The sequence below is a fragment of the Strix aluco genome, chromosome 15 (assembly GCF_031877795.1).
Source record: "Strix aluco isolate bStrAlu1 chromosome 15, bStrAlu1.hap1, whole genome shotgun sequence".
Taxonomy (NCBI): Eukaryota; Metazoa; Chordata; class Aves; order Strigiformes; family Strigidae; genus Strix; species Strix aluco.
The window spans coordinates 19730340-19742434 of NC_133945.1; the positions used below are offsets into that span (position 1 = coordinate 19730340).

Genomic DNA, 12095 nt, shown 5'->3' on the forward strand with positions numbered 1-12095 from the left:
ACTGTTTCACACCATTAAAAAGCATCTTTATCAACCTTCCAAATAAGGTCACAAGTCGTTTTGGCAAACTGTACTACACCACACCCCCTCTGCTTCCAAGTGTTGCCTTCAGTATAGAAATCACTTCTCACCATATCTGATTATTTCTCTACTTGATAATCAGGATTTCATTTTTTCTCAAATGCATTAAACCATCCAAGTTTTATAAAGTATTCACTTGGCATCTGTCTTCTGTAACATGTCTCTGTATTATACAAGGTATTTCTCTCCCTCCTCACTCTTTAGAGAGACATGAAGTTTAATGTACTGACTGGTGCTTAACAATCAGATTTTGTCAGCTTTTGTGCTGAATGGCATCCTCCTTCTCCCATTGACTTTCTCAGCACTATTCACAGTGTAAATTATTGCCTCATTTTCAGTGAAGGTGACAGATCCGTGTACTACCTCAGAGCCCTGAACTTGGGAACTACTGGCTGTCAGGCAAATCACCTTGATGCCACATAAATCCTCAGTATGTCACAAAAGACACTTCCACTTTCTGACTGCCTCCCTCCTGCTTCTGCTAGTACTTACATACATACACGCACCAACCCTGGGGCTGGGAGGGAGTATTTGCCCGTTGGGTCTTCTGCTGGGGAAGGGGCAGGAGGGTTGTACTCTCACAGTTCCCTGAGCCATTTCTCAAGGAAGGCTTTAGGAATGAGCTACCCAGGCTGGGGTGCTTTCAGCACCACTCCACGCATCATCTCTCAGAGTAAAGGTATCAGGTAACCATTGGCCTACTTGGCAAAAGAGAACAAACAGAAGTAAACAGTGAATATATATTAACCTCTGACACATTGGGTAATTTTATAACCATTACCCAGGTGCATTGCTGCATATTCAGATTTGATGCTGAGTGGATGTTCCCTGTTACAGAAGAAACTGGATCAGCACCAAAATCAATGGATTTCCAATTTTAAATGAGAATGGATGGAGCACAGGGAAGAACAGAAAATGTCTGCTATTTAATTTCTATTACTGAATAGGACATGACTTCCAGTGGGAGTGCTGCTGATTTAACTTGGGTTTTGTACAAGTTTCTTCCTTCATATATCACTTTTCATTTGCATTGAAATTGACATTCACTGTTCAATTTTTACGTTCACACTATTTATACTAATATTTCTCATCATCCTATCAAAAGCAACACAGACTTAGGAAAATAGTTCAGAAATACAAGCTTGACCCTCTCAGTAATCTAACGGTGTGTATATATATACACACACACGCGTATCTGCATGGCCTAACCGTTTTGCAGCACAGACCACATACAATGTGCACTGATTTATGTACTGCTTGTAGTCTCACAGTTGTAGAGTGAAAATAATTTTGTATTCTATCAACCCTTTGTAATCCAAGCAGTCCTTAACTCAACTTCCAGAGTTAGTCTGATCTGAGATAAGCATTTTCTCTCTATAGGATAGGTCAACAATACTGAAAGGCCTAAACAAAAAGCCTACACTCTAACATACAGGTAACATATGCCTGTGTACTAGTCAAAACAAATGAACAGAAACTTCAACCCTTTCCAAAATTATCCGTCCTGCCCACCTGCCAAGTACCCTCCACGTACAGCTCTGCTCTTCTACAGGTAAAGCCCTATATAAAGCTGAGGTGGCTAGTTTAACTGGCTGATGCTACAGTGAAACAGGCAAACACATATCCAGAACATTGAAAATCAAAATACCAAGATACCATCTTGGAAAAATTATTTGATTCTCAAACAAATCTTTTCCCTTAGACCAACAAGAGATTTTAACACGTTATTAAAACATGTGAGATCATAACATCCAACTCAAATTGCACTGAATCAAGTTCATCTGAGTATAATTTCACTGTTAATGGGAGCTATACAAGGAACTGATTTGGTTCAACGTACCACATTATTCAGCACAGAACTGAATAATTTGTGCCTGAGACATTCAACAGTATTAACAAAATTCCAAAACATCTGCTGGTGGAAAAATTTTGTTTTCACTACTCCCTATTTAAAGAGACATGCAGGTCAGATGTTTAACATCTGAATCAGGCAGACAATTAAATGAAAGCCATTAGCTGAAGAAGCCTTTCCATCACAGAAGGAATAAGCAGGTGAGAGGAGTAGGCTGGAACAAGTACAAACAAAATTCACCTCCATCCTGCAGTGAGAAGAAAAGCCACATTCATTTCAGAAACAGCAACAATACACATACACCAGCTTTTGCAACACACTAAATGCAAGGCATAATAAGACACTATTTTAAATAAAAAGTTCTGAATCACTTTGTTTATGTATAAACTATTCAAGAGCACACACCAATATTTTAGACCTCTTACCATCATTGGGAAAAAATTCTAGGAAACACAATTGCATTCTTCATTCAAATGTGAGGAACCGAAATAAAATGGCATTGTCACTAAAGAGAAACAGATTTTAAAATTGGCTGGAACATTTGAGTTTTGAATCTAGTAGCAAGCTCCTCTCCTGAAAATATTTAAAGTTCAACTCCAGAATAATTTCAGTACTAAATTACCCTGTTCCTTCCCTTCTCTTCATCAGCTTCAGATTTTATTTATTCTATTTTTTCCTGTCATATTAATATTTTACTGAAAACATAGTTTCAAGTATTTTAAAAGAAGGAGTTTTTGTAGGTAATTTCAATTTATACAAAAAATAATTTTAAAATAATGTTACAGCTCAAGTAAATTTACAGTTCTGTAACCAACATAAAAGTACATATTTACCATTTTCATTTTAGTTGTGTATATCATGAATTTCACAGATTCTGCTGATGCAAACACTTCCCAGTATTAAGAAGTTCCTTATCAGTAATGTCAACAGAGATGAAAATCTGCATAAAATGTTAAGTGAGAATAAAGGAAGTATATTAAAACTGGATTATTTGGATCGTAAAAATCAACTAGAAGAACCCTCTTAACTATAAAAGAGGAGACAGAAAAATTATCACCATCATAACTATACTACATACACATGTACATAATCTGAGCACAAATTATTTACATGGATTGCTACAGTAACAACTGACACGTTTATTTCAATCTTGGAGAAAAAAAATTTGAAAAATAATCTATGTCCATGTACCTTTTAAAATAAAATAATTTGTCTGCAAAAATGTGAACAAAAAGGAAAAATAAATCAACGCAGGCATTTACAAGATAACATTATACCATTTAAATTACCTGTGTAACACAAATATACATATGCATACAGTAACACATTTATGCTGTTTTCTATCAAAATTTCTCTAACAGAATCACAGACTCAAACCATGACGCACATCACGAGGGTCCCCCAGGGGTCTCTGGCGCAGCGCCCTGCTCCCAGCCAGTGCAGATAGAAGAGGTCGCTCAGGGCTGTGCCCAGCTGAGTCTGGAATATCTCCAAGGACGGAGATGCCAAGCCCCTCTGAGCACCACTTTTGACTGCTCTAGTGGTAAAATACACCTACAGGATGATGCACCTTCTATCCTAAGGATGGGCCTTTCACCTCACCAAAAATTTCAGATAATCTTGCTTGGTTTTATTACTCTGAATTTGTTCAGCATTCAATCCCTAATAGAAGAATATATGAAATGGACCTAAAAATGTGAAATGCATGAGATAACCTAAAGTAGCAAAATATGCCCATATTAAGCAAGCAAACCGTATATAGTTTTGGCATCAAGAACACACAAAGAATTTGCTGATTATTTAAATTACATTATGTAGCAAATCCCAATTATAAAAAGGAAGCTTTTTGCAAGTAATTTGAATATTCTGATCCCAGCCCTACCTGACTTTCAACGAGTTCTGAAGACAGTTATTTTACCAATTCACCACTGTGTTTGTTTAATGCCTAATTTCAGCACAATAAATGGTGGGATATTTCTAAATTACAAAGTATCATTTTTTTGCTGTGAGAAATGAAAAGCTAAATTTGGCTTAGCTTCATGTACAAATTATTCAGGATATTAATACAGTTTGCCAGTGGACTAAATTAAAAATCCCAGTGAGCACTCTCGGTGTTCCAAACCTGATACAGAAGGTTTGGGGTTTTTGTTTTGTTTTGCTTTTTGTTCATCCAAATTGGTTGCTTTACTCCAGTGAGGCTCTTCATAGAAGCTGTAGTTAGTGCTTTGAAACGTTGTTACTTGACAATTTGCCATCCTGTGTTGACCTGCAATATCCCTAGAGGACTGAGGACCACAGTCTTAAAACTGAAAGGAGACACAGAAGCCTTCCATCGAATTAAGTGAATGGTTGAAATATGGGTCACTGAGCCTGCTGTGGTGGCTGAGTGTTGCAGGACAGCTCCAGTAATTGCAAGAAGGTGAGCTGCCATCCACTGCAGCGCTCCTTACGCCTGCCCCGGGAGCTTGTGAATCATCTAAAGGAAAAATCAGGACTTTGAAATGGGTATGGGGATGCAAAACATGAGCAACTCGTTTTTATTACCTTCTAGTGAATACCTATGATATAAAAATTACCAGCTCTGTTATTTCCCATACAGTTGATCCCTCACTGAGAACAAGAGAAATAAAAGCACGCTTTTGTTACAAAAAGCTATTTCATAAGGAAAAAAGGGAATCATCCCATACCCAACACCTCTTTGTTACAGAATCCCCTCGAAATTTGAATAATAGTCCGAATGCATTTTCAACTTCAAACAATAAAAATAGCAAGCAATACTTGAAAAGTCCTAGTCACTATACAATAACTAGTCCAAAAATTAAAATACAAACAAGCTACTTTCATTTGAGGAGAAAGAATAGGAAAGGAAACAAAGATATCATCAGTCGTGACAGCCTAACATTAAACTACAACACAGGTACTAACATAAAGTAGACATACTGACTACAGTTAGTGCTTCCTACTATGGAAATAGAACCGAGCCTATACAGAAACATTTTAAATTTGAACAGTTCTTGCTAGGGAAGTTACTAAAAACTAACCCACAGTACCTAACTCAAAATTTTTATCAGCTTTGAGAAACCCTTCTCTCAAAGACACTTCAAAAGCAAAATTGTATTTGTAGTGAAGGACAAAGGACAGACCAACCAAGCTTCTTGAATTAAAATTTTAAAGCTAGCAAAGCAGATGACTGCCTTCATTTCTGCCATGGATAGGTGTCATTTGAGAACCAATCTTAGGGTTTTTTTCCTCTCAGAAATAACACCTTTATCTCCTGCAGTATTACATTTTTAGATGAAGTTGTCAATAGCTGCTAGTCTATGAACATTATGAAATATATTTTGCTCACAGCCCAGTAACTCACACAATGATTTCTGCAGTGTTCTTAGTCAGATGGGTGTCAATATGGAATAGTTTTTTTCCTGTTAATGCAGTATACTATGGGACCTGGTCAGGGCAAAGAATCTGACCTACAGATTTTTTTTCTCAGTATATAGAAACTGAAAAATACATTCCATAAGATGACAATATAAAATGTAAGGTTCACAAACAGAAAACTGCCCACAGCTGACAGACATGAATATAAGGGATATAATCTATGTGGAAAATGTAGGCACTGACAGAACTGATTAAATCAATAGCTGAACTACCCATCTTAAGTTCTAAATAATTTCACTACCAATAACATCACAAATGCCAAAGTCTAAACATCTTCCAAAAAGTCTGTAGCCATCTAATAGCAGATTTTTACTGCTAGAAGACATTTTGGCAGATAGAGCTGAACAGCATGTTATAACTTGGTAAGTCTTTGAAACAGATGATAGAAATAAATTCCTAGGGTTTCATCTCCTAATAGGTAGTCCATTGCACAGTGAAACAAAGTGAAAAACTTGGCATATAAGTCGTCCGAATGAGGTATTAACCTCATGCACAAGCCAGCATCCTAAAATAAGAAGTCTAATGATAGATTATAGAGAGAAAATTAACTTTGAGAAAAGGTCTATATATGTGTATGAACTGACTAAACACAGACATTTAGGATATTAATACCTACTAAAATAAATTTTGTCACGGGAGAAAGAGTAGGTCTATCCACAGCAGAATCAGTGTCAAGATATAATACACCGAAATTATGACTACTTTGCAATGTTCAAACACATCTGAAGTGAAAAACAAAGCCATTGTCTGCTGTTACTCTTTCCAAATGCCAATAGCTTCAAATTGTGTATCTGTAACTGTATTTCCTGGAAACTTCTTTTTTTTTTTTTTTTGTGCAGAACATGAGATAATATTAGAAGGCAGGATGGGTGCATTAGAATAGAAATAAAGGCTCCTTACAAGAGTACTGCTTTTGTGAAAAAGGCAGAAAATGGAACTATGTTAGATCTTGAATTCTCAAAACGAGATGGGGAGACTGGGAGATGAAAGACACCTGAACATCTAAAGGCCTATGTGTCTGTGCACAGACACGAGAGCAGCTTCTACTGTCACAAAAGCATGGTAAGCTGTGGAACTACTGAACTATACCGATTAGTAAATACAAAGAGGACTGAATCAGAAATTGGCCAAATTTTACATCTTGATACTTTTACTACATCTTCTGATTGTGGAAATGAACTACAGGCAATAATTACTCAGCAAATGGAGTAAGATGATGATAACCAGTTCTCCAGTTGTTGGCCACAACCGGAAGAACATCATAGCCCCAGGAGCTGAACCCATCGCTTTCTCAAATCTGCATGACAACTCAGAGCTGTAAGTGTCTATCTAGATACAAACCAAGGACCAAGATACATTTCAGTACGTCCTGGCCCTAAGGAGAAGGAAAACCATTGTGTCACCTTTGGAAACAACATTTCACTCTGCCTCTGAAAGCAGAGAGAAGGCTCTAAAGACGGTGGAAGTGAGCCACAGCAGCCTACACATAAATCCCCTTGTTCAGCTGTACAGCAGTCCCATTCCCAACTCCTAGGACATGCTGTGAGGGACTGCACTCATTTTCTTTGTATGGAAATTGGTGAATGACAACACATATTGATTCAATGAGCTATAAAAGCAGTAGGTAACAAGGAGAATAAGCATTCCCTCTTTTACTCATTTTGTGCTGAATCTACGTACATTCATGAACACATCCTTAAATATCAACACTAAATCACTTAGGACTAGCATTAAATAGTATCTCATCAGCAGAGCATGTATCATTCTCTGGCATGTAAAAGATAAGGCTTTATTTCTATACATCTAAATACCAGAGCAAAGTATTTCAAACCAGTAAAAACCACAAATAGTTAGAATGTTAACTGCGGTGGTTAAATTTATACTACAAATTGCTACAAACAAATGAACCCAGCTTGACCTCAGAAATGTATACAATTAATTAGATAAATCATGTCCTATATCTGAGGATAAACCCACCAGGCTGTATCACTGGCTGAGAGCTTACTTGCTTTTAAAAGGTCCTGTATACTTTTTTTTTTTTGGAGTTAGTCTATGCCTGGCTGGTCCCCGGGAGCCTGATTTGACTTCTGCTGGGCCCATGGGAGTCATTATGGTAGTTGCAGATAAAAGAAGTGTATGAAAGGGCCTTGAAAGCCTTCCTTTTCCTTCTCCAGGAAAAAGTAAAAGTACATAAAAGGTGAAGGTGAGGGCCAGCCTACACGCACTTTGCATTACTTTTCTTGTAGTTAGTCAAGTTGATTTTAGGTCAGCTTTATGCTGTGGCTACAGTTCTGATTCAGCAAAGCATATAAAACCAATACCTAATTGCTCTTTGTTTTCACAGATTCTGTATGTATTTGGGTTTGGCTCATTACAGCTAATAAGTTAATGTATAAAATACTGGGGTTTATAGATATTTGCTTTGAGTTCCACCATGAAGCCCTGTTTATCACCTACACAGTTGTTCTCTGTAATAACCAAGGATTAGCAAGATAACAACATATCCATGTGTTTAATCAGCTCTTCTGTCTTTCATCCCCATGTCTCCTTCAACAAGGCAAAAAAAAACTGTCTCAGATTTAAAATTTAGTTGTACAGCTGGGCCTGTGGATTAAAAGTTAGCTCTGGTTTTCCTTCTTGGGAAATGCTTTCTCTGAAGCATAGTTAAGTCTGAGAGTCCTCACTAGCGAGAGTCATGGCTGAATCCATGAACATGAAGGAGATATCAAAAACCCCACGTAGTACATAAACACTGAAAATAAGGAAGTCTGGATTTCCTCTAGATTTACACCTTGTAGTTGATTGACTTTGGTGCCTAAGAAAATACAAAACTTCCTCTCCTCAAAAACTTACATAAAGACACAATCCTGTTGAATTTTCAGGTGTTCTAACAAGGTCTACTTAGTTTTCAACGCAGCCTTTCCCTCAGGGCACTGCTAAGACACTCATGGACGCTACAATTTTAATTTGGAACAACTCAATGGTTTTTCCAATCTCTACCACTGAGAAAATGAAATAATGACTTACAAAATATTAGAAGGTGCCCACAGATACAAAAAACCCCACTGAATTTACATAACAAACCACATTCAAAGAGTCAAGAAATTAATTAATCTGGTAGGACTGAAGGAAAAACGGCAGGTTTTACAGGTGACAATGACAATTCACAGAACGGATATTATCTTTAGAGCTACTGCCAGCTAGATCTCCATGTTCATAGCAAACGTAGCCAGTCCACACTTACCTACCAGGGAAGCTCAACATGTTCCATCATTCATATATGAAACAATCGAGGTATGAAACTACTAGAGTAAAAATTTCCAAACTTCAGTTATCTTGGGTATCTTTTCTTTCTGTTACCATGCCACCCATCTGCTGTAACAATCTTGGTGCTGGCAGGTTTGGTAACCTCCTACACATTGTACAAATTGGGTATTTTTGACAGTTCCTGGAATATTTTCTCTCCAGCCAACCTGATCAAGATCATTTACAAAAGAAATGGTTTTTTATAAAAAAGCAAAAAGAAAGAATGAATTACCATCCTTCCCCCAAACCTCAGATATCCATAACACTGTACACAAAGTCTATGTACATACGGAAGTCAGTAATACATACCAAGTGATTGCCTACAACAGACTGAAAAATTACCTATTTTTTAATACAAGAAAAATGCAGGAATCTGGAACTCAAACAAAAGAACAAAGATAATGAGTTAACTTTTGGAAAAGTATGACATGTCCTAAAAAAACATGAAAAAACTGAGTCTCTAGAATTTGTCAGTAGGTGCTTGGCACTTTCAAATGCTCTCATTAGGCTTTTAATAAATCCGTGGATACTTCGCATAAAACTCAAGAGTTCTGCTGAGGAACCGAAGGAGCAACATCCTGAGGAAAGAAATAGAAAGTCTTTCACTATTTGATGAGCAATTTAAATTCAGCCTAAGCAAGCTGTAACTAGAAAATTCAGCATAAGAAAGTTGTAACTAGTCAGTGCTCACATTATCATTCTAGTTTCCAATTCTACCATTTTAACTAGTACATATGTGGAGAAATGTATTTTTTAAAATTTCATACTACAATTGATAATGTCAAGAGAAAGGGTGAGAGGAAAGTCATGTGACATCTGCAACATTTTCAATTCCCCTTACTCATCTATGCTAAATTAAAAATGAAATTAGTATTACAATAATGTGGTTCGCTTGATATTGTTTCTTCAGTGCCTTGTAAGAGACACCAATCTGCAAACCTGCTAGATTTCCAGATAAATAGTTTTACTTAAAATACCTGAATTATTTAATATTTTATGCTTAGGATGTTGTTTATATCAAGGTAACACGTATATTGGTATACTGCTGATGTCAGATTCTCTTCCATAAACAGTATTTTTATTAGCTGCTTGGATGCACAGGTGAATAATAACTGATGTGAAAGCCTCCTGGGTATGTTTTGAACTTGTAACTTGTTCTGAGAAGCATGTGTTCCTGGAGGAGAACACTTGCAGCCCTTTATTCTAGACTAACTCACCTAATGACTTCAAGCTGCTTTTCTCTTTGTATTATTTCCTACCTTCTCACTCACACATTTGAAAAGAAACCATTACCCTTTTTGCTGCCAGGCTAATCAGTATCACAACTTTACACATGCCAAAAATACTAGAATAGGGGGAAGAAACAAAAAAAGCGGGTGGGGGCATAAAACACATTTACTGACAAATTACATATTTTCATTGACTTCAAGTTCTCTTTCCTTCAAAGAAAAAGAATTTCTGGGGCTTACATGAATCAATAAAAAGTATTGGTTTTATAATTATATAAAAACAGATATTGTTTAGTTTATTAAAGCATACCAGTATTCTTACAGGCACACAGACGACTCTCACCTCCAAGGTATTAGGCAAACTGAGACAAACAGAAAAAATGGAAACTCAACACAGCAAATTCAGAGTTTCCTTTATTATTCAGGGGAAACATTTTGAATAAGAGTCTTGAGAAGCCATGCATTCAAAGAGACTGAAGTTGAGTATCAGTTCCCATCATGTTTCCAGTGTTTTAGTTTTCAACTTGCTGTCTTTTTAATGCAGAAATTTTTATCAATTAATGAATGCATGAAACGAATAAATGAATAAAACAAAAGTGAATTTTTTTTTTTTTTTAAATTCAGTAGCTGATTTCTGTTCTGAGAGCCATATCCTTTCTCTTGTCCTGATTCTCAGAATTTTCCTAGACTTAAGGAGTTGGGTAGAAAAGGAAGCTTTTTAATATAACTCCACTTGAATGCAAGCATTTCCCACTCAGGGACCACATGCTCCTTCTCTGAGACCTTCTCTCTCTACGCTCACAAAGGGGTTACCAGAGATTGGGCAGGATTTTTTGTTTCAAATATTAAAATTCAGCAGACATCCCCATTTTCAACTCAACCATTAGGAAATACAAAAGCATAAAAGCATAAAATACAAAAATACAAAAACGCATCTTTGCCATCCCATTCAATAATATCGTCAGCCAAGTAATTACAGCAATACAATGAATTTGACAAACCTTCCATACTTCTTTGCCTCACCCATACTTCCAGGAGAGTCAGAAAAACGGTCTAGCGAGGCACTCTACACAACATCAAGTTAAAAAATACAATTTAAAATCAATTGTATCTTTCAAACAAATCACTAACTCAAATCCCATGTTATTGAAAGCAATTATTTATGTCCATTTGTCTCAGATACAGGAGTACCAGACTGAGGGACAGGGCTCCATGGGTACAGAGCACACCATTAGTCAGCACTGACACCAACAGAATGCAAATAAAGAATTTGCAATATAAATTTACCATTGATTTACCATGAGAGTCCGTGTTTGAAATGGATAGGTGTTCACAGAATCAGTTAAAGTTTATGCTCTGGTTTAAAGTCATACCCGTACCTGTCTAGGACTTCATCATCTCTATCAGGATAAAACTGAAAACGAGCAATAGGCCATAGACATAAAGAATTTACCCCTTCCCAGGATTATCTGCACCATTAATCATGCCAGTCATTACATTGTGACAAGCAGCAAAGTAGCAAACATTTGTGACACAGGACACAATATTAGTTTCCGAGTGATCAGTTTTTGGCTGCATTACTCAAATTAACAGATAAATTCACATTGCTGAAACACCTCTGAAAGATCACATTAGAAAGCAATGTGTCTTCTGATCATAAAAATCATAGAAATGAATTAACCAAAGTGCGTGAACTATTGTTTTTTAAGATGAACTTCTAATTCAGAAAGAATAAAAGGATTAACAAATATAAAGGCACCTTAACCTCTTATGACAACATTTTCAACTTTTGGCCTGACTCTTCTGTTATGGGGAATTCCATTATGAGAGAATAAAGGATGTGCTACTCTTAGAAAACAGAGGCACTTCTAATGACAGTTTCCAAAACATGGCCTTTTGTACTTCAGTAGATTGACTATAAAAGCTCATTGTCAACTGACAGTAACATCAAAGTCACCACACCAGACACTGACAGGCTCAATATGAACAATTCCTCTTGCACTATGAACTGCTTATGGCCTGCTCTGGGTTTTGCAGCAACATCATTTTAAAAGCAGTAAAACAGCATTTGTTCTTTTTTAAGTGGAAGTATGACACATTTAGAGGTGACATTAAGGGTACTCTCAGAGTCTACAGTACTGGAACTTGTGACTGAGTTTCATCCTTTATTTATTTATTACAAATAATAG

The 12095-nt window shown here is 36.6% G+C and overlaps 1 protein-coding gene across 1 annotated transcript in view; it reads right to left on the minus strand.

The window, feature by feature from the left end:
- The window catches only part of LOC141930165 (RNA binding protein fox-1 homolog 1), a 920114-nt gene that overhangs the window by 785941 nt on the left and 122078 nt on the right, over nt 1-12095 (minus strand). The window lies entirely within an intron of this gene.